General features: G+C 36.1%; 1 protein-coding gene across 5 annotated transcripts in view; it reads right to left on the bottom strand.

Annotated features, from left to right (window-relative positions):
- Positions 1 to 25,610, bottom strand: part of CCSER1 (coiled-coil serine rich protein 1) — a 603,186-nt gene that overhangs the window by 234,934 nt on the left and 342,642 nt on the right. The window lies entirely within an intron of this gene.

The raw sequence follows: 25,610 nt of genomic DNA, 5'->3' as shown, positions 1-25,610 counted from the left end.
AGTTCTCCCAACAGCAACTGCATGAGGAAGGATAGATTTTGATCATCTGTTGGCCAAATGAATAGAGAAAAATAATCACATAAATCAAATAATTGCTGCCATCATGGAAATCAACAAATCCCTGGACCAAACTCTGTGCTAAATAAGGCTGCAGTTTTATTCATTGATATCAACAATATATAATCCCAGCATCACTGTAAATATATCCAGCAATACTGAAAACAACCCACAGCTGCCACTCTGAGCTGTTGTCCCTATGACTTTATGTCAATTACTCAAATTCTGGCAGGTGTTTTGGACAGAACTATCAGTTTGGGTTTAGCATGGCCAAAACAACTCTTTGACTTGCTTTTGTCCTGCACTCATGTGCAGCCCATTAAATGTATACATTCAAATGCACATGCTGGAAGTGATCACACTGCCTATCCTTCTAATTATTTTTTACAGTGGTCAATACTAACTGGTATAAGCAACAGAGTGAGTTTCATGAAAATCACTGTCTGGATGGATGAGAAGGGCCTCAGCTGGCAAGTAGGTTCAGCAGGAGCTTCAAGTCAGCCCACAGGCAACCACAGGTGCAGCACCTTCTTCCCAGGTAACACTGTGGAGCCCAGAAGGGTTTGTAGAGATTTTATGGGAAAGTGAGGCATGGAGAATTACAGGGAAACAGAGAGCTTCAATAAAAGACTAAGGAGACGTACTCAGAACAGGATTTAGTGGTACAGCTCAGAGAAAAGCTTCAGTCACTACACCAGGCACTTGCACTGCTAAGACTTTTTCCTGGGCAATTAACTGCTTGAGCAAGGACCAAAAGGCACTTTTACCCTTTGTGAACCTTCTCTCAGGGAAAGTCACAGCATGGTTTTTGCCAGTAATTGACACTGGAATGTTATTAAAGTAGATAGCTTTTTACTGTGAGTTTGGGTTCATTATTCATGCCCTCCATTTTTACCCAGTCACCTCAACTGAGACACTGAAAATTAAGTGCGAATGCATCACATTCAATTCATTAAGACAAAACCAACACACTTTAACATGCACTATCAGGTATTCCAAATAGCATTGCAAGGCCCATAAGTAATTTTCAGCAGCTTTGTACTACTTTGTCTAAGCAGAATAGTTGTGACCAGACAACAAAATTTTCTTTCACTTTTACAATACCAAAGCAATCCAGAAAAGAGGAGCATATCAATTTCAGAAACTTCCCCAATTTTGACTTCAACTGGTGAAACTAACAAAATACGTAGCAAAGTATTTTCATTATCATTTAAAATTTGGATCTTTCCAAGCACCTGCACATGATAATAACAAGTATAATATTGTACAAGGAAAGTAGCCATTACATTCAGGTTTTTGCTATGATGGCTATGCAAAAAGGCAACTGTTGCACAAAGAATTGAAATAGGATTCTTACTATTTTGAGAAGAATTACATGATCTTCAGGGAAGAGTACTGAAAAAAGATCTGGCATTTTTTCTTCCTTTTTAAACTATAATTTCTCATTATTTAAGGAAATGGTGACTAGACCTTTATTTCCCACTGACATATTTCATAAGCAAAACACGTTGTTATGGTCCCCAGATTGCTGCTGCAATCAAACCAAAAAGGATGACTTATAATCATGACCATAAAGCAGCTGTCACATAAAACTGTTCAAAGAGGGGAAATGACAACTGAAACTATGATATATTAATAAAAACATGAGAATTACATTATGCATGCCTAAAGACACACCCTGATACTTATAGTGTTTTTCAGACAAAAGAGGAATAAATTCCCATTTTGCCTCAGAAAATAAGAAATGAAAAAGAGATGAAAGTGAATCTATGGCACTTGAAAAACATTAATAGCCAGTTTATACTGCAACATAAATTCACTCTCAAATAAACCATCTTTATTGTCTCATAATCAGCCTGTTGGAAGACTATTGTTGATAACAATTTTTCTGCTAAAATTTTTATAAGTGTTTTTTAATGCTGTCCCAGTGCTGTCTGAGCTCATTGTGTGTACCTATTATGAAAAAAAGATTTATTTGCAAATGCTGCTTTTAGACAAGCCAGTGTTGCCTAGGCAGATGCCTGATTTCTCCACACATGCAGAAGAGAGATGAATCCTGTCTGTTGGCCAAAGACCAGGGACTCCCTCTGATATCCAAGTGTAAACCAGAAAAGACAGCTTTGAAACAAAAAGCACTTTCAAACTAGGCAGGTTAAAAGATGCAATGAATGGCTGCAATAGAAAATAGAGCTATAAAACTACAAACATGGGTCAGTTGGATTGCTTCAGTGAGCAGCAGAAATCCTTTGGGGGTTAATAAATAAGCAGGTAAAAAACAGTTCAGGAGATCCCTTAAACTGCAAAGTGATGGACTGGGAGAGCATTGAAGAAAATATTTAATTTCTTCAAATGCCACCTTTTCTCAAAGCAGCTGCTTGTGGCCACCACTGGAGACAGACAGCTGAAGGACCGGATAAACACTTGCACTGACCCAGTACAGATTTTCTTATTTCATATTCCAAAGACTAACCCAAATCCACTCTGTTTTGTAAGACTGCAATATCAGACTCCCAAGAACCCAGCTCATATTGTTTCAATGGGCAAGAAAATTGGTTTCCTCTGCTTTTCATCCAGTTGCTCCTTGTTTCTTAATAACTAAAAGATACTTTGTGTAGACGCAATAAAACCCACCCATTTAATCTAAAAGAAATCCAGACAACCTATTTTAACTTATAACTCTTCGGGAACCATATGGCAGCTCTCTGTCAATTTTCAAAATTTCAAGCTGAATGGAAGTTATCAAATATGCTAAAGAAACAGGTGTTTTATTTACACAGAAGTGAAAAGAGACTCTTAAAAGACCCTCAAAAGGTGCATCCAAAAGCTAGTGGCAAAAGCATTTACCTGTGAGACCTTGGGGGTTGCAACCTGTGCCTCTATACCATATTATTGCTATTTGGTTCAGATTTCTGTATTTCTCCAACTTCCTGCACTGTCCTCTCTAAGATACCTGTGGATTTAGGTATCAAATATCACCTATAATTATTAAGTGCAAGCTGTGCAAAAAGCTAAGCCCATTTTTGTTCACTGATGATTTAACAAAGTCAAAAAAGGTAAAAGTCTTGATTTTGCTCTGTTCCTTAAATGGGTTTTGCAGAACCCAAATTAGACTATGTTTTTCTGGGGTTTTGAGTATTTTCTTTCTATCCAATTATTCAATCCATTTGTTTTCTGATTTTCTGGTATTGAAACTCAAACTGGTTCAACAGACCAACAACTCAGAGCATCAGTGAACACTCAGAGTCAGATGTATATGAATAAACCAGTTCAGATTGCTGCCTATTTGGTAATCACAGAAGGTTTGACATTTTCATGTCTTGAGCTTTTATGGTACATTATTCCATTCCAAACTAACGTTATTCCATTCACAGCAACCAAGAGTCTCATTTCTCTGCATTTTCAGAAGGCTGTCACATGTCTATTTCCAAATTGCATAAAAAAAATGAAACTCAAAAGCAGGAAATAAAACAGAATTACTTGAGCAAACATCATTTTTAAAGTACAGATATGGTAGATGCAACTAGTCTTTGATGGAAAATTAGCATAGATTTCATGAGTTCCACAGAGTTTCTCAAGTAGATTGTCTTAAGCTTTCAGGTTCTTCTACCTATTTGTTTTAGAAATGCTGCATAAAAAAAATGGACTTGTTATTTACAAGTACCACTCTATATCAAGAGTGGAAAGCTTGAAAAGTGATGTAGTGCTCAATATTCTCAGGAAGAGATGTTCAGTTTATTTTGTTTACACTGGCTTTTCCAGCATCACTTAAATAGACAGTATTTGCTTTCCTGTCAGATTATGCAGAAGAAAGCAACTATTTTTTAAGTGCCCAAATTGCACTCAACCTGCAAAAGATTTAATTGTTTTTGGCAGCCTAAGTCTTCAATTCTACCACAGTCACTATGGTAGACAATATAAACAGGTGAATTTTCTTTTTTCTTTGTTTTTCTGAGTGCCTTTGATTTCTATCCTAGCCTTAGCTAGTTTTCCTGAGGCACTCCAGAGATCTTCCATGACAATTGATCCTATATATTTAACTCAGCCCCATTCATATGCAAAGTTTTACCTGCTCCTCAGAATATAATGTTCCATTAGTTATTTGTTTTGTTTATTTACTGGTCCTAGTGTAGGTCACTACACAGACTCACAACTAAAAGGAAACCACATTATGCAGAGGTGTAGTCAAAGAACTTACACAAAACACATGGAATAGGCAACACAAATCATTTATTTGTCAGTGGATATAAAAACCGGGGTTATAAGAAAACTTGAGATGACCATCTTTAGTCCTACAGCTGGTTTCTCATCAGCTCAGGTGGTACTATCCAAGCTTAGCTTTCTTAGGCTGGTGTAATTTGTGTGATCTTTACACTGTTAAAGAGATCCAATAACACATTTTATTCCACTGATAAAACACAGGGAAAATGAAAAAAAGCAACACAGCCCATCCCCCCACAATTGCACATGCAGCTTCCTCATTATCCGTGATCAGGATAGTTCAGAATTGGACTCAAATGCTACAAAACTAAAATTCTGACAAAAATTTCTCAGTTCTATTCATCTGACTTCAGTTCCTCTTTTCAACTGCATTAGATTTGAGATGACCATCTCTTGTACTCCTTGCTTTCCAACTCATGTTATCTCCTTGGAGACTTGTTCCTTCCTTCCTTTGTAACTTTTCCTAATCCCTTCTTTCCTTACTACAAAATAGCTGATAACCTTTGTTCTTTTTCTGCTCCTGAGGCACTTCGCTCTTCCCTTTAGACTTCAGTATTTGATACGTGTGACCCCAAAATCCAAGGTCTCTCTCCACTGCAATAACTTCAGTACAGGGGCAGCCACAACAGCTGGCTTCTGAAGGGCACCTTTTTTCTAAGTTCTTTCTGAAGAAGTAAAGGTGTTGCAGGGGGGACAAAAAATCACTGTGCTCACTTCACAGCAGAAGTTCTCTCTGAACTGATATTTTCATGGCATTAGAACATCATGAGGCATGAAAATACAAACACAGCATCTTTGTTATTCTCTTTACCTTTTCTATTTCTTTTTCCCAGCAAGGAGAGCACCTGTTTTCTCCATAATATGATAATATACAAACTGAGTATAGTTGCTGTATATTATGTCCTAAATGTGAACTCTTCGGAGGGCAAGGTGATGTCCCTCATTTCCTGCTTCCGCTTCCAACCACTGCTTCACACAAGACCTTTTGTTCCTCCTTCTGGCCAAGCTCCAGAGAAGTTATCCTGCAACCAGAAGTGGAGCTACAGCTGAGTGTGCAGCTGGAACTCCACAGAGTCACCCTGAGTGCAGGACTTCCCAGTGACATTAATGGCAGAGCAACATAGCCTCCACCACATCGCATGGCGCCAGTCTCCACCCTATCTTCCTACATCTCACCCACTTCCAGAACTCCTCTGCCTTCAGCAAAACAGCCTGCACAGCTCAGATTTTATAGGAAAAACTGAGCCAACTGGGACATTAAATAGGTCAATGTGGAGGACACAACCAATGCCCCCTTGTCAAGTTCTCAGAAGAGAAACTGAGACCAACCTTTTCATTAATTTGCTATCCCCAGAGCTGGCACATTGACCATACTGGGCTTCATCAGAGACAGGTAAGAATGCTTTTAATGAAATGGAATGTTTTCTAGATCTTGTCCTAGAAGCTAGTTGATGTTGATTCCTTAGCTTATCATGGCAGAAGAAAATAGAGCCTGTGCTGCATGCTGACCTTACATGGTTCAAAGTGGAAAAAGAATAAATTTTTTTATAAACTTTCACTAAATATATGGTTATGCACAGATGCCAAAGTCAGTGAAGAAGGAGAGGAGGTGCTTCCTGGGACAGACCTGGAACAGAGATTCCCCTGCACTGAAGTAAAGCCCATAGTGAAGAAGCTGTGCCCCTGCAGCCCATGGAGGTTCATGGTGGAGAGAGATCCACCTGCATCCTGTGGACAACTCCGTGATGGAGCAAGTGGATGAGCAAAGGAGTCTCTTACCCTGTCTGAAGCCTGTGCTTGAAGGAGAGACTCTCAGCAGGATCTGTGGCCGCACAGAGAGAGGAGACCACACTAGAGCAGGTCTGCTGGCAGGACCTGTGACCCCATGGGGCACTGACCCTGGAACAGTCTATTCCTGAAAGACTGGACCCTGTGGAAGGGATCCATGGTGGAACAGTTTGTGAAGAACTGCAGCTCGTAGGAAGGACCCATGATGAAAAAGTTGGTGGAAGACTGCCCCCTGTGGGAGGGACCTGATGCTGGAGCAGGGCAAGAGTGTAAGGAAGCTTCCCCATGATGAGGAAGGAGTCACAGAGACAGTGTGCGATGAACTAAGCACAACCCCATTCCCTGTCCCTCTGCAATGCTGTAGCAGGGGACTAGAGCAAATCCAGAGCAAAGTTAAGCCTGGGAAGAAGGGAGGGGTGAGTGAAAGGTTTTTTTAAAGACTTTATTTTATTTGTCTGTATCCTGATTTGATTGGCAATAAATTAAACTGACATCCACAAGTCAAGTCTGTTTGTGTCGGTAACGGGTGCATGACCTCTCCTGTCCTTATCTCAGCCCATGGAGCCTTTAATTACACTTTCTTTCCCCTGTCCAGCTGAGGAGGGGGAGTGATGTACCAGCTTTGGTGGACACTTGGTGCCCAGCCACGGTCAGCCCACCACACTTGGTTAACTGTGAGCCTGCAGAGATGTGTCCCCAGACAAGAGGAATGAAATTTTGCATGTACCAGCAGCACAGAAGTGTATCCCTGCACTGAGCCTTGACTGCTGGAAGGCAAAATGATGGAAAACTTTGCTACAGTGTCCAAAAGAAATGTTGCAGAATCTCATTATGTATCTCATAAATACAACAGTACTACAACAGTCTCAACTACTGAAGTTATATACTTGGTGGAGTGTAAGTAGCTGCTTTGCACTCTAGAAAAACCCAAAGGATTTGAATTTAATTTAACATACATTTTTAGCAATTCATTCTAAGACAGGAAAAAAACCAAAAAAATCCCCTCCAAATCGCATTGCCTTTGATGCTACCCTTCCAGGGAAATCTTTAAATTGGACATAATGAGAGATCCAAGGTCAAAAGGGAAAGGATATGTGAGGTACCATACCTCTCTCTGAGATACCCTTTCCTCTTCTATTTTCATTCATTTTGCAGTTCAGAAAGGTAGTCACCAGAAATTCAATGTTCTAGATCAATGATTCTCACCAAATTGCCTTGCAGTACAGGTCAGACAGTTCATATACTCCCCACTGTTCTGTCTGTTCATGTGTTTCAGCTGACTGCTTTAGACAGGTGGTTTCTTTATTCATCTCTGAATTTCTGTTCCCTATACTTACTGAGTGGTAGTCTCAGGATGCTACTCTGAAAGAACAGTAATTCCGATTTCCTCAAGTGTACTGTGTCATTACAATCTGTCAGGTTAGCATATCCAGATTATCACTTCATTCCCCACCCAAAAAGGAAGCTCCAAAATAATGTATACCCTTTTAGACTTCTTTTGCAAAAGTAAACCATGAGCACATCATCATGCTTTAGTCACAAGCAGAATGACAGAATACTTCAGTGGACTATCAAACTAAATACCTTTGTGGAAAATCGAGAGAACAACAGTAAGGTCCTCCTGCATGCTTGAGCAGATATTATTATTTAAACAATTCAGAATGTCACAAAAGTAGCTGTCTAGACCTTGTAATCTACTATGAAACTATTTTCTACATGTGAAACTATGTGGTAGTAGAAACATATTTCTTTAAAATGCTTTGGGACCTGTGGGAAATCAAGTACAGTCAGACATTAGCTCAGACAAAATATTCCAGTGAATCAGGTTCCAAACATGAAAAGAAATTTAAAAAACAAACCATGCCAAACAACCAAAAAAGTTCAGTTACATAGTAGGAAGTTGTCAAAAAATTTGTTTTGTATGTCACAGACATAATTTTTAGTCTTATAAAGATCACTGCTTTCTAAATCCTGAGTAGTTTTTTTTTTTCTTTTTGTTTTGAGTTTTTGCTCATTTGTTTTAATAGAACACCACCATATAAAGACAATGCCCTTTTATTTGTTCCTTAATAGTAAAAACCTTACAAAACACTGGGCAACATTTACTGTTTCTCAAAAGGCATAGTTTTCCCGAAACAATAGTTTCAATGAAGTTCAGCCTTCTCATTTTTTTTTTCTTAATTATTTTATCTTTGGAATTTTGCTGTTTTGTTTTAGGATTTAGTGTTTAATTTGTTATCAAAAATTGATCCACGTGAAATACAACTTTTTAATTGATTTCTAAGGCCTCCATCTTCCAGCAGCAATTACTGGCACAAATGGGGAAATTTCCAAGGCTTAGCTCACAAGGAATTACACTTTCTATTCGGCAGAAAAGAAAAAACAAAATCTGAACTACATAGCATACAGTCACTAATATTGCATTATTAAATGCAATAAACTCTCATCAGAAGATTAATTTCTCCCTTTTTTTAAGGGCTGGGGTGAGGACAGGGGAAGCAGGAAGGTGGCTCATGCAGGAAGGTGGAAATTTTATCACTGCCAGCAGGAATATGAGCAGAAACAAAGCCAGTCTTCTGTACTTCCCAAGGGAGTGCTTTGCAGCCTTCATTTTCCTTCAAGGTTTTCTAATTATATTTACATGATTTAGTCACATAAACAATATTATGACTTAGGTACTTCTTAATTTTATCCCACAAAAAGAACAAGTTCGAATTTTCCACTTATCACTGCAATAGCCAACTTATTAAAAATATGTAGCAGAGCTAAGTGATAATAGGTTATCCTTGCTTTCCAATATTTCTTTTAGAAATACCTCTTACATATTTCCTTGGAAGAGAGGTACTTGTACAATTTGGCTTTCTTCACTGTAAAGTGACTATCAAAATGAAATCCATATAGCTGGTTGATGGATGTCCTTGTGAAACAAAGTTGTAAAGTTTTGGGGTGGGGTTTTTGGGGGGTGGGAGGGGCGTGGATTATTTTTGGTTTGGAGTTTTGATTTGTTATGTTTTTTATTACAATGCAGTTCTGGATTAAGCTGTTAAATACATAAATAACCCATTTTTCAAATGCTGGAAGCACACAATTATCTGTATTAGCTTCAATGAGGCTCTCAAATAACAATTGTATTTGAAGACTTATGCAATTTTCAAGGTAAAGACCCAGAACCCAAAATTAAATGAGAATTAAAAAATACAACAAGATAAGCACTTAGTCTCCAAAACTTGGCTTTCTGATAAATTCATGCTTTTAAGCCAGAAAAGCAGAGAAAAGGGAGTTAAGCACTTCTCTTACTATAACATTTGACTGAACTAATCTTCACATATCAACAACACATTATTTCATCAACGGAATTAAGTTTTGAAAGGCCAGTGAGCAACAATTCTTCCTGTCAACTTGTCAAGTAAAACTAACTTTAATGAAAACCTGAAGCATCAGCACAGAAGTAAAGGTATCTAAAAATAAACATAAATACAAGAAATCAACTTGCAGAAAATGAAGGATATTTCAAAAATTGCTATGAAAACTAGATCCTGGAGATTGAAGAATAGGTGTTTTGACTATGAAACTAATTCCAGAGAACATATCAGTTTGTTTCATTTATGGAAATATTTAGCAGATATTATTTCTTTTCTTTTGTACACTGAAATAGTCAATCAAATAACTACTTAATCAATGTACCTTGTATTTCTTATGAATGTGGTAATTTTCAATTACACTCTCTATGATTAAAATTGTTAAAAAAATCAGATTGAAAATGTTTCAGTGCAGTACTACCTTTGGTCATTAATTCAAGTTATGGCAACAAGTCTTGAATTAACAAAGGTTGAACCCAATTAAGGTTGATTATTATAAATACTGAATTTGCACCACATTTCAGCTTGAGCATTACAGTGTGAATCCAAACAAAATCAATCAAAATTGCTACATCATCATCATTATAGCTTCAGGTATAAAACAGGACAAAAACCTGTAGCTGATCTCACACAAGTGACAAAGTAATTTTATCACCAAATTCCTAGTACCATGTTATTACCATTATACCATTAATGTGGAAAGATAACCTTGAAAGCACTTGCAGTTTAAGTAGAAGCTTTACTTCGCAGGCAGAGGGTTTTAGTTTCTCAATAAGTATTCCTGCCATGCTTTGTTACACAGAGATAATCATCTAATCATGAGATTTTAATATTTTCTTAAGTTTCACATAAAATGGCATATCTGGGGAAGAATAAAACCCATACTTTTCAAAGAGCAAAGAAATAGGCATGCAGAAATAAAGTATATAAGCAGCAAACTAAAAAAAGTCGCTCTAATATAATGGGAAAAAAAATGAAAAAAATTATTAAAATAAGTATCTGGGAGTTTAGGGAGCAATGAAAGATGGTTATGAAGGAGATACAGTCACTGCTTATTAACTGCATACATAAAGGCTTTCTACCAAGAACACCAGCTGGTGTCTACACAGACCTCCCGGCAAGAGGACTTGTAGGGACCTTGCTTTGTAGCAAAGAGTTCCTATTTCAGTGTGTCAACTCAGGTACCACAGACACCAGACCACTGACAATTTAGATCAGAAGATCAGATGATGAGAAAGGCACGGTTAAAGCTTGTTTGGTTTGGTGAAGGAAGAACAAGAACTTAACTAGATTTTCTAAACCTCTGGATTTATATAATCATGTAAGAGCACATTTCTTACCAGAAGTACCACTAGCACAAACCTGACTCGGACAAAGCAAAGCATTAGTTGGAAAACAATGCAGAGAAACTCAACCAATACATTTCTGCCAGCATTGTTTTTTTCAATCTAAAGCCTCCAGAGGGCTTGTTCTTCAAGGCACAAATCATTATCTTTGTTATGAACCAGTTCAAACATCTAAAGCACACACAATTTAGAATTACATACTACTTAGGTGAATGAAAACTGCTGGATCATGGTTTTCAACTTTGTACAGAACTATGTACACCAAGTGCAGTTGCAGATAAATTACCAGTTATATGAATTTTTGGTGTTTATTGAAAAGAAATTCAAAAGAGAATTACAGCATTTAGCATTAAATATACTATATTTGGCAATGTGCCCAGGCTACCTTCATTTCCTTTGTGGCAGCTCAATCCCATGTCTTCTATTGCACAGATATGAATTCTTAATATTACACTCTCACTGAAGAGATAGGGGGCAATGGCAGCTGCTTTGCATTCCAGATCCTTTTGAACATGGAATGATGCATTTTCTTAGACAACCAGAAACACAACCACACAGATTAGGTATCTCTAGGTGTCTGTTATTCAGCTAAGCAATCCCCTAAACATGAATGAGGTAGCAACCATACTGTGTCCTTAAAAAAGCAGTGAAGTTTAAAGGTATACACAGATTAGAAATTAGGATTATGAAAAACATAACTATGCAAACATGTGCAATGAATCAAAAAGTTTTAACTATCCTGAAAATATTCTAGCTTTAACTGCCTTCCGAAAATATGAGCCAGTACTATATTGACTTCCTTATTGTACTGCATTATTTTTAAGCAAAAGTGATTGAACATACTTTGCTATCAATTCTACCCTGCCAAATTCCACTCCTCTATGCTCCTCTCCTCAAATTTCACTCCTCTAAACTCCCCAAAATGCATTTAATATATCCAAATAAAGGAAATTTGCAAATCACTAAGCATCATGTGTGATGACCTTTGCTGTTCTTTCGGATTTGCAGTATGGTTCATTTTAGTCAAGCTGTTGAAACATTTGTGCTATAATGTATCAAATTAAGGCAACCAGCTGTGATGTTTAATTTAGGCTATAAGTTTATGATCTACAACTACGCAATACCTTAGGGAATAACTTATATTTCATGTTACTAAGCTAAATGCACTTCAAAATGGTTACAATCTTCACCACATTTTACACAGAGCACATTGCCATTAAAGCTTTGGGTCTGTAAATAGCACAGGCATTCAGTCAAAGCTGCATATTATACAGAATAAATGAACAAACAGCTCTAGCCTTTGCTGAAAACACACTTTCAAAGCCTTCTGTCTAATGTGTTGGTCGATTATGGCTACATTTTATCCTTTATTATGTGTAATGGAGTTTCTCCATTTGTGAGAGAGAATTAGAAAAAGGCCATTAACTATTTTGTTATAATGCACCATTTAAAGCAGTTATTTTGTCCAAATACAGTACATAGAACTGAATAATTGTAACAAAAACAATAAAGAAAACCCCAAAGCCAAGCATTTTCTAACTATGAAGCACTCATGAGAGAAAATCCCCTCCAACCATGGTTAAACTATTGTATTTTTCTTGACAATGGCAATGTATAAGAGAAGAAAGGAGCAACACTTTCTGAATGATTAAAAACCAATACTTTTTGGAATGTCTTGTGAGATTAATAAAGAAGATAAAAACTATGACATGTATATTTATCACATGCAAAAAGTGTAAAAATCAATGCAATGAAAGTTGAAACTTCAGGTTAACCATCTACAAAGGAACTGCGATAACATTGATATATGGCAAAACCATCATGCATAGAAACCAGCTCACTATTTTGTTCTATGGGTGGTTAGCTGTTCTTTTAAAAAGTTTAGCCTACAGATGTCGTGGCTTATCAATATAGGAAACATAACACACATGCTGCAACTAGAAAGATGTTAGAGTCTTGGAAACCGAAAACTTTCTGACAATGCACATTCCAATGTGGAAGCATTTTGTGGATTCATTCTATTTGGGTTAGTGCAGCTTCCCTTATTGGAAACTGGAAAATTACTACTAGTTCTGTGAAATATACTCAAACTCACCTCAACTAAAAAGAGGGAAAAACACCTGTTATTCTTATTACTGCAAGAACAATAAGCAACTCTTTACCTTAATACCAAGATACTCACAGCAATTTTAAACACATTTTAATAAAATAGATGTCCATTTTTACTTCTCTAAATTCCTTTTAATCACCATTCTGCTTCCCTGCCATATTACAATCATGCAAGATTGCAGTGGGCAGTTTCATCAAGGGATCACGCAATTGAGAAAGGCTGCTTGAAAGCTGATTGCAATACCAACATCCTCATGACAGAACTATTACCATCTAGGGAAGGGTAGAATATGTTACTTTCACTACCCTCTAGAATCAGAAGTCTACTGTACTAACACTTGAAAAACTGGTAATTACCTTGTACAAACATAGATTTGAGATATAATGTTATTTGAAAATCTTTCCTTCAGATTCAGAAAAAAAACCCAAAATCTCAACATAAACAAAGCCAAGCTAAGCCCTAGGATGGTTTATAATGTTGTCAACAATTATTTAAAGGATTTTTTAAGTGAAAATTCTTAGCTTGATCCTTATTAAGACAATGATAACACAACAACCATTAAAACACTCACATAAAATTTTAGGCAAACCCTATGTCATCTGTACAATCTCAAACAATGCTGTAATTTCCCAGAGAGAAATAAAAACTATGAAAAAATGAAGTATTTTCCATATACAATGACTTCCAACAGGAAGTCATAATTCTTAATATAGACAGCATTTTCAAATTACTAGAGTCTGTCATTCAAACAACCACTAGTTACAACTCAAGAACAAATAGAAACCAACCTGCAAAATAAAGATCCATCATAATCATATTTAAACACAAATACTTGACAGTCAATTCCTCCTTTGCTTGCCTGCCAATACTGAAGTCAGACTGTTATGTTACTCTGGCAACTGCAAACTAGATCAAGTGTCTGTAAAAGCAGGCTTTAAATTTTGTAACAAGAACACACTATATCAAGATGTGTGAAAAAAAAACTCAAACAGAAAAGGAAACAACAACAACAACACACCAGCCTGCCCCAAAAAAATCTCAAAAAACCCAAAGCACAAAAAATTTATCCTTAGTTTATAACTTTCAAGGTAGAAAAACTCCTGAGTTGAAGTATCTTGTTATTATGGTTAAGAAACACAAAGAATTTTTTAATAATGAATGATTAATAGCTAACAAAGTGTATTTCAAACCCAGTAGTACTTTCCTTAGTGGTCTTGTAAACACCAGGAAAAAGTAGTAAAAAAATATTAAACCTATTTCTTTAAAAATAAGCTGTGTCTGAGACTTCCTGGAGTCACTAGCATCTTTAAAACTCTTTTGGAATCCTTGCAGGAAGGGGAACCCAATGATGTTTTGCTCAGATGTTTGCTCTTTTTTTTTTTTTTTTTTTTTGATCAAGACAATTGAGTTCCTACAAATATTACTTCTTTATTATTCCAGGTAAGAAGTTTGTGTTTAACAAGAAACACATGCCAGAGTCCCACCTGAATTTCATTCTGGAGTTCATTTTATCTTCTCCTAACATATGCTGATGACCAAAATTGGTGGAACCTATAGGAATAAGCATCTAAATATGTAAAACTACCTCACTATTGTAAATCAAAATCACACATGCAGCATGTAACTTTGAAGTGTTGTTTACAAATGGTGCACTTGGTTGAATATCACCTGAATTTGCATTTTATAACAACACTGTAGAGCACAAAACGATATTTTTTGTTAGAAGAAATTTAGACCTGCCAACAGTAATAGATGCATCTGTGAAAGACTGGACAATGCAATGGAAGAGATATGCCTTCAAGAATCTTAATATGAAAAATAGTATTATTTGCTATTTTGTCTTGTGGAACAGGAAAAAAAACAGGCAAGGAAGTTTTCCAGAAAAAGTTCCTATTCTGCAACTCTTACTGTAATATTTTGCTGAGTATTACCTATCAAACAATAGTAATGCTCTCTATTCTATTCTGCAGCAGCTTTGCTGACTACAGGTTTCCTACACATTATTTTCTGATAGATAAAAATTTCAGAAGAAAATAATCTTTTCTGTAATTCTTAGAACTTAACTTTATGTTTATTTTCCCTAAGGATATGTGTATAACTTCCTTAGAAGTTTTCCTTTTTTGACAAATCAGTGAGGAAGAAAGTTGTTCTACTTTGCAAAGACAACTGTTAAATATCAACAGTTAAGATATGAGCCCTTTTGGAGGTAAAAGGAGCAGAGGAAAGAGGGTAGTAATGCTTGTGTTTTTCTACTAATCAGAATATATCAGCTTTACATGAAACAAAAGGGAGGGCTCATGAAAATGTAAGTTCTGGTTATACCAAGAACTATACAGCCAAAGATTTCTCATTAAACATGTGTGAAAAACATTTAATTTTCTCACCATGGACCATACCACATTCAGGACAGACGTGACATGCCAAAACCCACGCAATCTCTTTCTAAAACACACTAGCAATGTATTCCAAATATATATTTTACACATTTTAATTTTCCCCAGACAGTTTCAAGAAAACTAGAAACTCCTAACAGCTCTCATCTAAAACTGGTCAACAAGCTTTTTAAAAAGACATGATGATAGATTTACAGCTTTAGAACTGTATAGCACAGAGTAAATTCCTTTGAGGAAAATGCCTTCTTATCCTTCTATCCTTTTTATCCGAAAGTTTCAGGACACTATCAAGGGCCAAAGGACTTAAGCAGTTTGTACATTCACTGAAGAGTCTAATGGAATGATAGAAATGCACTTTCTCCCCTCCAAAATAGAAGCTTTACTTGTCATTAGACTCCTTCTTTGCATTGAAGAGATTAATAAATTACTTCATAATTACAAGGAAGGCTACAGTTTTATGGGCATGGGAAAGTTTTTTGAAGAAAAGCATTGTCTTTGTGTTAATTTTAATTTCCATGGCTGCACAGCCATTCCAGACATCGAGTCATTCACTTGCAAGCCACTGCACCTCTGGCTCAGCAAACACACACAAATCAAACATAGAGGGCACCTATTGTTCTTGAGGACAAGGGTGTGAAGCTTGCCACACTTGCTGTTTGCATAGTTCAGGGAGAACAAGAATGCTCTGGAAAGGAGCATGCTTTGCAGGAAGTGGACAGGAGACCTCCACAAGCTTCTGGGGGAGAGAGCAACAGAAGTCACAAATTCCTTATGAGCAGTGTTGGGTTTACACACCCAACAGTGCCATGCTAAAGGATCACAGATATTTCCAAGCCCAATTTAACTGCACAGCCTCCTCAGCCTGTGAGAGCTATATCACAGTGAATTCCTGATACTGATGTACAGATTTTATTCTCATCCACATATCTGAAGGAAGACATAAAATTTATTTATTATATGAACACTTATGAGACTTACTAGTACATATCATTACCCATGGAGCCAGCAGTAGTTTCTTATTTCCACAAGGGAAACAAGGAAATGGAAAGTGACACAAATTAGTCATGTTGAATATTGATGGACTTGGGGTAGGAATATAAAGTAATATTAAAAACATTTGCATATGTATGTAAATAACTATTTTCATCTAGTATATTAGAGAAAAGGATCCAAAATTCATTAACTAATTATATTTTTATACAGCTTATAAAACACACCTCAGCAATATTTATGTAAATGCATTTTGTTCCTATTTAATTCGAAAAATGAATTCATTAGTAAATTTTTTTTTTCTTCTTCTTTCTGTCTTCCAACTTGGTGATACTCTGTTATTCTGTGTTCCTAAGTAATGCCTCTCACGGATAGAACATATTGTGGATGCAGAAAATGTAAACTGCTTTAGAAATTTATTTAGTGGAATTGTAGAAGGAAAAAAAACACCATCAATGTTTATAAGACATAAAGATACAACTTAACTGCTCAAAGACAGAAAATTGTTAGCAAAGCTTTATTAGCAAAACAGTAGTGTAGTATCTTTCCCAAGACATCTGCTACTATTAGAGATAAGACTTGGTACGAGACAAATATTTTAGCTGAACCAACGGATGATGTTTCTCATAATTCTGGAAATATATGAATGTTATTAAACTCTTATATTTTTATGACCTCACAGAGAAATCTGCAAGCATTAAGTAGAACAGGCAATACAGCTCACAATGAAATTTTCGAAAAATTAAAGCCTCACTTTTCGGCCAAGCAGTTAAACACATGCCTAATTTTAAGATCATGAATAATTCAAGTCACTTTAAAAAAACCCTAAGTATTTAAATCACATATAATGCTCAAATGCTTTGCTGCAGCAGTAAGAAACCCAGAGGATGGTACAGAATTGCTCATACCCTGCCTAACTTTTCAGCTATAGGCTCTTCTCCAGTTTATTATAAAGAAGAGTTTCTGCATACATTTGACTCTGTCAGTGTCTTAAGAGTTTGGATACACCTTTACATACTGACATCACAAATGCTTTTGAAAACTGAATCAAGTAATATCTCTATGTTTTAATAAAGCTGGATCATTGAAGTCATTAAATGAGACTATGAAAGGCACGATTTTGCTTTAATATGGTTAAAATAGTAATTTTAAAGATGTCAGTGTTAGGCTGTTCATCTGGAAGATAGTACCTCATATGTAGCCTAATGAAAATGAAGTTTTACTTTCAATATATAATGAATGTGTTTGGAAGTAGGTGCTTCCACTTCAGAAGAGAAATAAGCTACTGTAGCAAAATATTCCCTTTTGTGCATTACAAAGCAGGGATTTTGCTGGCTCCATGATAATGCATCCTTGAATATTAAAATTATTTCCCTTCACATTACAAAATGGAACCACAGTTATGGAGATGTGAGAAAACGATGTACCCAGAAAATACAGTTAAATAACGTCAGTGTGTTTCTGTACTAACATCTCAGTGGCAAAATACATTTTTCTCTCCTTCATGATCTCATACACTGTCCTACATGGCAGTAACTTTGTAATCCTCATAGGACAAAAAGGAGATATTGAAATACCTCCCTAGAAAAATCAGTTTGGTCCTACTAATGATAGCACTTGGCAATTTATTAAACTTCCATCACCAGGTAAATCTTTAACACAGTAATTGAAAAATATATAGAATACCCTGATGGAGCCAAATGATTCCTCAGAACAGAGGCTGTAGATTGCTCCTTCTTTCAGACCTACTCTTTAGAGACTTCTGCACACTCACAGTGCCACAAATAAACTCAACTCTGCTATGAACGCTGCGTTGCTCACAGAGCAATCTCAGCTGGCAAAAGAGCTTTTGAGAAGCATCGAACAGATCCAAACTAGGACTTGCATTACATAAAATTGCACTTAATGATTTTAAAGAAGAAACTGTAAGAGCAGAACAAATTTTCAAAGCAACAACCATCTCTATATTGCTAAACACATCTGACTGGACTTAAATTGACTGCACTAGCTGAGTAGATCAGCACAATACAATTCATGAAGACTTAGATTATACTCTAATGCTCTTGCTATTCTTAACTCCATAATCATGGCCCTTCAGCTCAGGGAGTCTGACCAAAGTATAGATACATCCTGGTAATGCTCATTCTTAATAAAACAGTCCATTAAAAGCTTTCAAAACAGCTGCTTCCCACTCAAAGAAAAAGAAATACATTTGTCACCTCAAAGTAACCATCTTATGCTTCACCTATTAAACTAAACACTGAAATAGTGAGGAGAGCCAGCTCTGTTTTGTAACAGGTGCCTTAATGGAAAATCTCACTTAATGGGAAGACAATTTTCTACCCCATCAACTTGTTTTTTTGCAGTAATTTAGGACCCCTGTACCTATTTAATATCAATTGATATTAACAGTTTCCAATTAAATGTCAATTCAAAAATCAGACTTCCTGCTTGTGATAGCAGTTACTGTCAGGTACTACATGTCACACAGATACCTTTTTCAATCTTTCAATAAAACATATGGCATCTATTTATGTTTTCATTCAAATTATTTTAGTGAAGGACCATAAAAGCTTCAAAAAACAGGACTGAGAAAAGCATTATATAGTGATAATGCCTTTATAACCACACTTACAGACTGAGAACAAACAGGCAATTAATAATCCTGCATAGAATAAAAAATAATCCTATAACATTCTGGAAGTCACTTCAGATTAAGGGAAAAAACTTTCAATTTCCTTCAGCTTTTTATAAAAAGAAACAACTTGTAACTATGCGAGTATTCTGATGAGAACAACTGCAAAACCTTGGGACTTGAAAGATCACACTCAAAGGACATTTTTTAAGATTTTGTTGAATTTTCTAAAGGCTAATAAAACTTCTCATAATGGCACTTCAAAAATATCTGAATTATGCCAGTGTTAGTAATCCATGTGAGAAGTGACTTTGTACAGAAGCACTTCCCAAAACACAGTCTTCCTCTAATAATCAAAAAGGACTTAGAAGAGACATGCATAGCATTTAGGACATGGTTGTCCTGTTCACTACTAAAACAAAAGTGATTTCACTTTCTCCATAATTTAAGGTTTCTATAGTTTGAGAGAATGGTACAGCATAATCTTCCTAGGGTTTGACCCCTCATTCCAAAGCTATGGATAATGCACTAAGAGCCACACTGTCAAAAACCATCTTTAGGTGCCATGAGATGAAGACCAAGTGATCCAAGTGGAATAAATCTATTCAAGGTTTTGGTTTTAATGTTTTGGAGGGTCTCCATTACTTTTTGCTTAAAATACGGATGCAAAGATTTAAAAATTCATTCTGTAGAGCAACATACTCTACACATATTATCAGTTCTGGAAGTGAGCATCACTTCACGTAAATATGGAAATCAGATGTTGGCTTTGAACTTTTTGGAGAAACAAACCTAATAGGGATACAAAGGATGTTTTAATCAATATATTTAGGGGAAATGTACAGTGAGACTACATTATCCAGTGAGAGAAAAGAGAGATACCCACAGGAAATTGAGTTTAATGTGAGCAAAGCTCAATAATCACCTAAAAATGAAGCACAGACCTCTTGCCCAGAAGTTTAGTTTCTTTGTAACCATAACCACATGGGACAAATCTGATCTAATCAAACATAACATAAATTGACATAACTGACATCAACTTCTCAACGTGACTGGTATCTGCTTACCTGAAATTGTAGAACTGCAGAGATTTTTAATATGATGAAACATTCAGCAATCATCAGAGATAATTAAATTAATTCTGTACTGCTTCATTCATAATCTGCAAAATTTTATGCTATCACCCTGCATTCAAAAACTCATTCTCTCTTTCGATCTACACCAAAAATATCACATTGGCATGAATGCTACAAGAATGAAAATAGCAGGATTTTTATGAACTATTTAGGCACTGAAAGGGAGAAATACTGATTTGCCCACTTACAATCTGTGTATCTTTAAAGGACTCAAAGTCACCAAAAAGCAGAAAAACATGGCATTTATGTGAATTTCAGTCACTTTCTAGAGAAAAAAACTTCAAAACACTAAGATCATTTCATGGTGCTTTTTTCAAATACCCAATAACATTTTTAATGCTTACTGGCACACAAGTGTGCAGTGTGCATACACCCAGAAGTGTTACAAAACTCCATTAAAAAAAAAAAAAAACACCAAAAAAAACCAACAAACACCTGGTTTGTTATGGATGACTTTTTAAAGGAGGCTCAGAAAAGCGTCGATACTTACTGTCACTATTTGAAACGAAAACAAGGTCTTCCAAAACCCAAAAACTAACAATAAAGCCAATGCTATATTTAATAAAAATTAAGTATTATATAAAAAGTTGCAGAAAAAAATTTAGAATTCCAGTCTCCTGACAACAGGAAGTAAAAAACTTTTCATTTTTGGAAAATCTGCAAAAATTATTAATCCTTGGTGGAACTGCAAGCAGAAAGCCTTAAACTGCTGAATTTTTACTCCTGATGAAGAGAGGACCCCACAGTGGTTTAAATGGAGATCATAATTTTAGAAAGTATTTTAAATATGGCCTACGTGGCACTGTATGTTCAGCCATACTTTAGGAACAAGTAAAAAAAAAAAAAAACTACATTCAACAGACTGTAGGGGGTTCTCAGATGATCATTTAGAACCCCATCCTCTAAAGCCTAAAGGATGAAGTACTGTTTTAAACCCCTGCAACACTATGTTGCACATCGCTCCTTAAAAGCTACCTTTCAATCTCTCTAGGTACTTATCACACTCTAATCCATGTATGTGTAAAAATGCTCTGTGTATTAAACTATGAAACTGTACACTGTTGGTAATGTTTTAATTGTCTCTGCCTGAAAAGAAAATGCCTTTTTTTGGACAATAAAATTGTGGTTTACCAAAGTAATGAAGAGAATAATTTAGTTCTGTTAGGATAAACTCCTTTTGGATGACCAAGGAAGGTGAGAGGTAGCAAAGAACAAAAACATTCTTTCTTCTGTTCTTGGTAAATCTCCTCCAAGCAGGGTAGACTTAAATATATCTATAACTCTTACTATTTCATCACCAAGAGAGTCTGCTGTAACAGCAGTGTCCAATTTATTTTCACAAAAACAAAATTCATATCCTATGTAGGTTTTTGGTAACTCCTTTGTCAAGGGTAATGTAATTCTGATCTGGTAAGACCCTTTTTTTCCCAGAACAACGGAAATACTCCTTTAAGCTGATGCTAGTGCCTAAACCCCTCTCAAAGCCATTTCCTCCCATGCTTCATTAAAGCTTAGACATGTTTTAATGAATTTCTGATTCGTCTTGGAGGCAAAAATATTACAGGATTCACAGCAGTTAAGTGAAAAGAACAATCACCTCCAACAGCCGACCTTGTGAACAGAGATTTTCTATAGCATTCTAGCACTCGAGTTTTTCAAATCTTCCCTAACAGGCAACCATTCTGGTTGATTTTGAGATTGCATTCTTACAGCTGTGATTGTGTCCTTCAGCTACAATAAACCAGAAATCTCAGAAAACAAAAAGAATTACTAGACTTTCAAAGTTATTCTCTTGTTTTCTTTGTTTTTATCACATGAAGTCTGTGAAAAACTTGCTATTTTACTTTAGAAAGATTAGCTTCCAATTTTCTATTGAGGTAAGGCTGTGTGGGTGTGTGAGTGTGCATGTGGGACAGCATATGGTACTGTCAACTCTTTCCTTTCTTCATTTCCATCCTGATGTTAAAAATAACACCTTGTTCTTTTTGGTTATTTAATTAAGGAGGTGACACCATTAATCATGAAGGGAGGCAGTCAACTCTGTTAACATTGGCTTGTCTTGCACTTTTCTATTTCCAATGCAGTGCACAAATCATCTTTAAATCAAAAGGCACAACCCGATTTAATCAATGGCAAAGTAAGTTGCCAACAATCTTTACATGTGAGGTGCTACATTAATATACCTGTCCACCAAAAGCATGTTAAGGAAATGAACCAGTCTATCATTCTCTTACAAAATGGATATTTACAACTTTCCCCTCTAGGCTTACAATGACAGGACTTGATGTAAATCAGCACAGCCCATCAGCACATCATGTAGCTACACTTACACATGCTCACTAAAGGCCTAGCCCTTACTGACAAATAAATCACCATGAGCATGAGAAATGACCCATGAGAAATTCAAGCTTTCTTTCCTCTTATTTCACACTGAAGTCCTGCAGAAAAAAAGCGTCACAAAAAACATTTTTTTTTTTTTTTTAACATGGTAAAATTGCTTAATTGTGCTTATGGTAGACAAGATCTCACTTTGAATTTGTTTTGCTTATTTGGTTTTCTTTTTTAAAGACTTTTTGCCTCTGCTAAAGAACATATGTGGGTATTAATGCAAACAAAGACAGTTGCCAGAAATGAAGCCTACACATGAGAGCTTTCATGGCATGATTTAAGGCACTTCCCAACCTTGTGTAAGAAACAGATAACAGCTACTCTGGGCTGGCACAAGTGAATGAGAAAAAGGCTGAATTATCACTTCAGTTATTACCCCAGTGGAATGAGAGATTACCTGGTTGTAACCCTAAGACACGAACGGGATGCCATCAACATGTTTGTGCATTTACGTTCAAGGCAGACCCAACAGAGAACCAAGTCCAACGTACATGTTGATGTATGGCTGGCAGCTGGGATTAATAAACTTTTTTCTGCTTTTAACAGCAAAGAATCATATACAAGCCTGTCCATGCAAATCTCTCACAATAATTACATATGAAAAACCAAAGCAGATGTTTCACAGACAAAGGAAGGATAGCTACTTTCACTTATTTTAGCATAAAAACAGATTAGCTGTGAAAGATGTCTCCTTGTATGTGATTATTCTCAATAGCATTAATTAGTTATAAGTATAAAATTCTACTGCCATGCCTTCTGAAAAATATAATACTATTTATAGGACAATTCAGGAGCTACTTAACGCAATGCCCAGCACAAGACTAGCAACATTACTGGGCTCTGGAATATTCTATGTTTTATTTATTCACATCATTCCATACAGGTACAAGGACTCCAGCACCACAGCACATGAAGAGGGATGCTAGTAATTATTAGAGCTAAAAGAAAAGTGAAAACCATGATGAAATGTCAAGTAATGGAGTTTGACACCTCTCTAACACTGTTCACCAATAAATATTTCTAATTCTGCAGCCTGATGTATTTACTAAGAAAGCTGATCAAGAAACACAAGGCATTCACAGAGCTAAACTCCTGTAGCCTGTAAATGTGAGGCCAGTAAGAGCCATTTAAAGATGCTGTCCCATAGGTTTGATCTATGGCACAATACAGCTGTGAAGAGATGATCAGCAAACTAAATGAGCAAACTTCTGTCAACATTTCATGTTGTCATTTTCAGTGTACACCAGTGTAAGTAGACATAAAAGCCTGAAAAGCATTCCAGAAGTCACCTCACACAAACACCTCCTCTTGTGTAGTAGCAGCAACCTGGGGAGCAGCTCTCCAGGGAGAGGTGAATAGATTCCTCACCCTTCTAAACAAACTTACTTGTCTTGATGAAGTCTATTAGCCTGGGATGTCCTTTCTATTAATTATATTATTCCAAGTCAGAAAATAATTAAAGTACAAAACATTCTGTGCAAAAGAAGGAGAGAAGGAAATTAGAAAAGGAGCACATAACCATTAAAGCGATTTTTTTTTTGAGCAGTGCCTGCATACCTATCTATGCAAAATCACAAAAAAAAGCTATGACAACTAATTTTACAAACTATCTTGGTCAAAGATGTGGAAAAAGAAATTGAAAAGTCTGTTCTGAAAAGGGGTCTATATGCCTTCAATACCTTATCTGAGGAAGAAAGTAATTATGGAGTATTTGTATCCTGTTCTTACTGAGACAAAGCACAGCAACATCTAGTTGGTGCACCTGGTGCTCATCTGATACATAGTTCCATGCAGTACTCAAATTCTGAGCTGTAATCACCCATATACACTTGCATTCCATAATTTAATCTATTTTAGCTTTCTACTACCCTTGACAAGAAAAATGTTTTCCCACACATCTCTTTTCTTTAAAGTCTAATTACTAAAAACATATCCTAGTTCCCTAAAGATATATCCCATTTAAATGTAGTTTCTCAGGCATCCCTAAGCATTCAGTTTAACAGAGGCAATGCTGAGTTCTCAGCTCTATGGAGTATCTTCTACTGAGACACTGATGATTATCCCAAATGCCAGTGGCCGTGTAGAGATTTTACGTAAATATATGCCTTCATGGGATACTTTGAGCCAGGATGTAGGACTAGGGCACCCTCTAAGGTCCTTCACTCCTAAATTACCCCTCATCTTAAGTTATCTGCTTAGGTTCTACAGAAGAAAAAAAAAAAAAAAAAAGAAGTAGTGACTGTATCAACAACTATCTGCCAACATAGTCACTGTTAGGCCCTTGCTGTTTCTAATACTTCTCATGCCAAATTCTACATATTCCTTATCAGACCAACCTCCCCTGAAGTTAGGGCCTTCATATGTATGGAAGGTTTTAGTAACAAAGAAAATAAATTATCAGTATTAGTTTAAAAATGAAAAATAAAGCTGAAATGGAAGTAAGATAAAAATGCTACAGACCTGTTTAATTACTGATTCTAAGAATTTTCAAAGTTATAACCATTTTGCCACCATTTTAGGTGGCAACAAACAGGCATGCACACAACCTGAAGCTTCCTGATTCCCTACAGGTTAAGAAAAATTCCACTTCCCACTTAATTGTCACCTTGCAGTTTAAGTAGCAGTTTTCTCACTCTCTCTATCTCCCCCTCAATCTGCTTACATGATTATAAAAATCTGTTTTTCTGCAAAATAACATATGTGAAAAAAGCTCTCAGCCTAGATACTTCTTTAATTTTGCTGGCTAAGCAGAATGGTCCATGAATTTTTAGATTAAAGTCAAGACAAACAGATATACATTAGCAACTGTGATTTGACAAATAAAGAAAACAGTACAAGAGAAGATGTCTTAAGTTACTTGTGGTTCATCAGCTTTTTCTGTATAGGCTCATCACCCCAGTAGTTCTGAACTGGAGGGACAAAAGAAAGCAAATATCTTTGTCCCTTAAGTACTCAATTCCATTTCTGTAAATTAAAGAAGATGCAACAAGATGACTTCTAAAAAATTGCAGAAAATGGTCAAAGCTTTCTTATTCACACTGGCTCAATGAGGATCCTTTGCACAGCAATTTCTATTTATTTGCACAGCAATTCTTGAATCATGCCTCTGTTTGCAGTGTTCTTAGAAGGTATATATTCAGGGACAATCCAAAAATCCTGTCTTCTCTCTACCACCCTTCCATTAAGAGCC

The sequence above is a fragment of the Vidua chalybeata genome, chromosome 4 (assembly GCF_026979565.1).
Source record: "Vidua chalybeata isolate OUT-0048 chromosome 4, bVidCha1 merged haplotype, whole genome shotgun sequence".
Classification (NCBI taxonomy): domain Eukaryota; kingdom Metazoa; phylum Chordata; class Aves; order Passeriformes; family Viduidae; genus Vidua; species Vidua chalybeata.
This window is presented reverse-complemented; position numbering and strand designations above follow the sequence as displayed.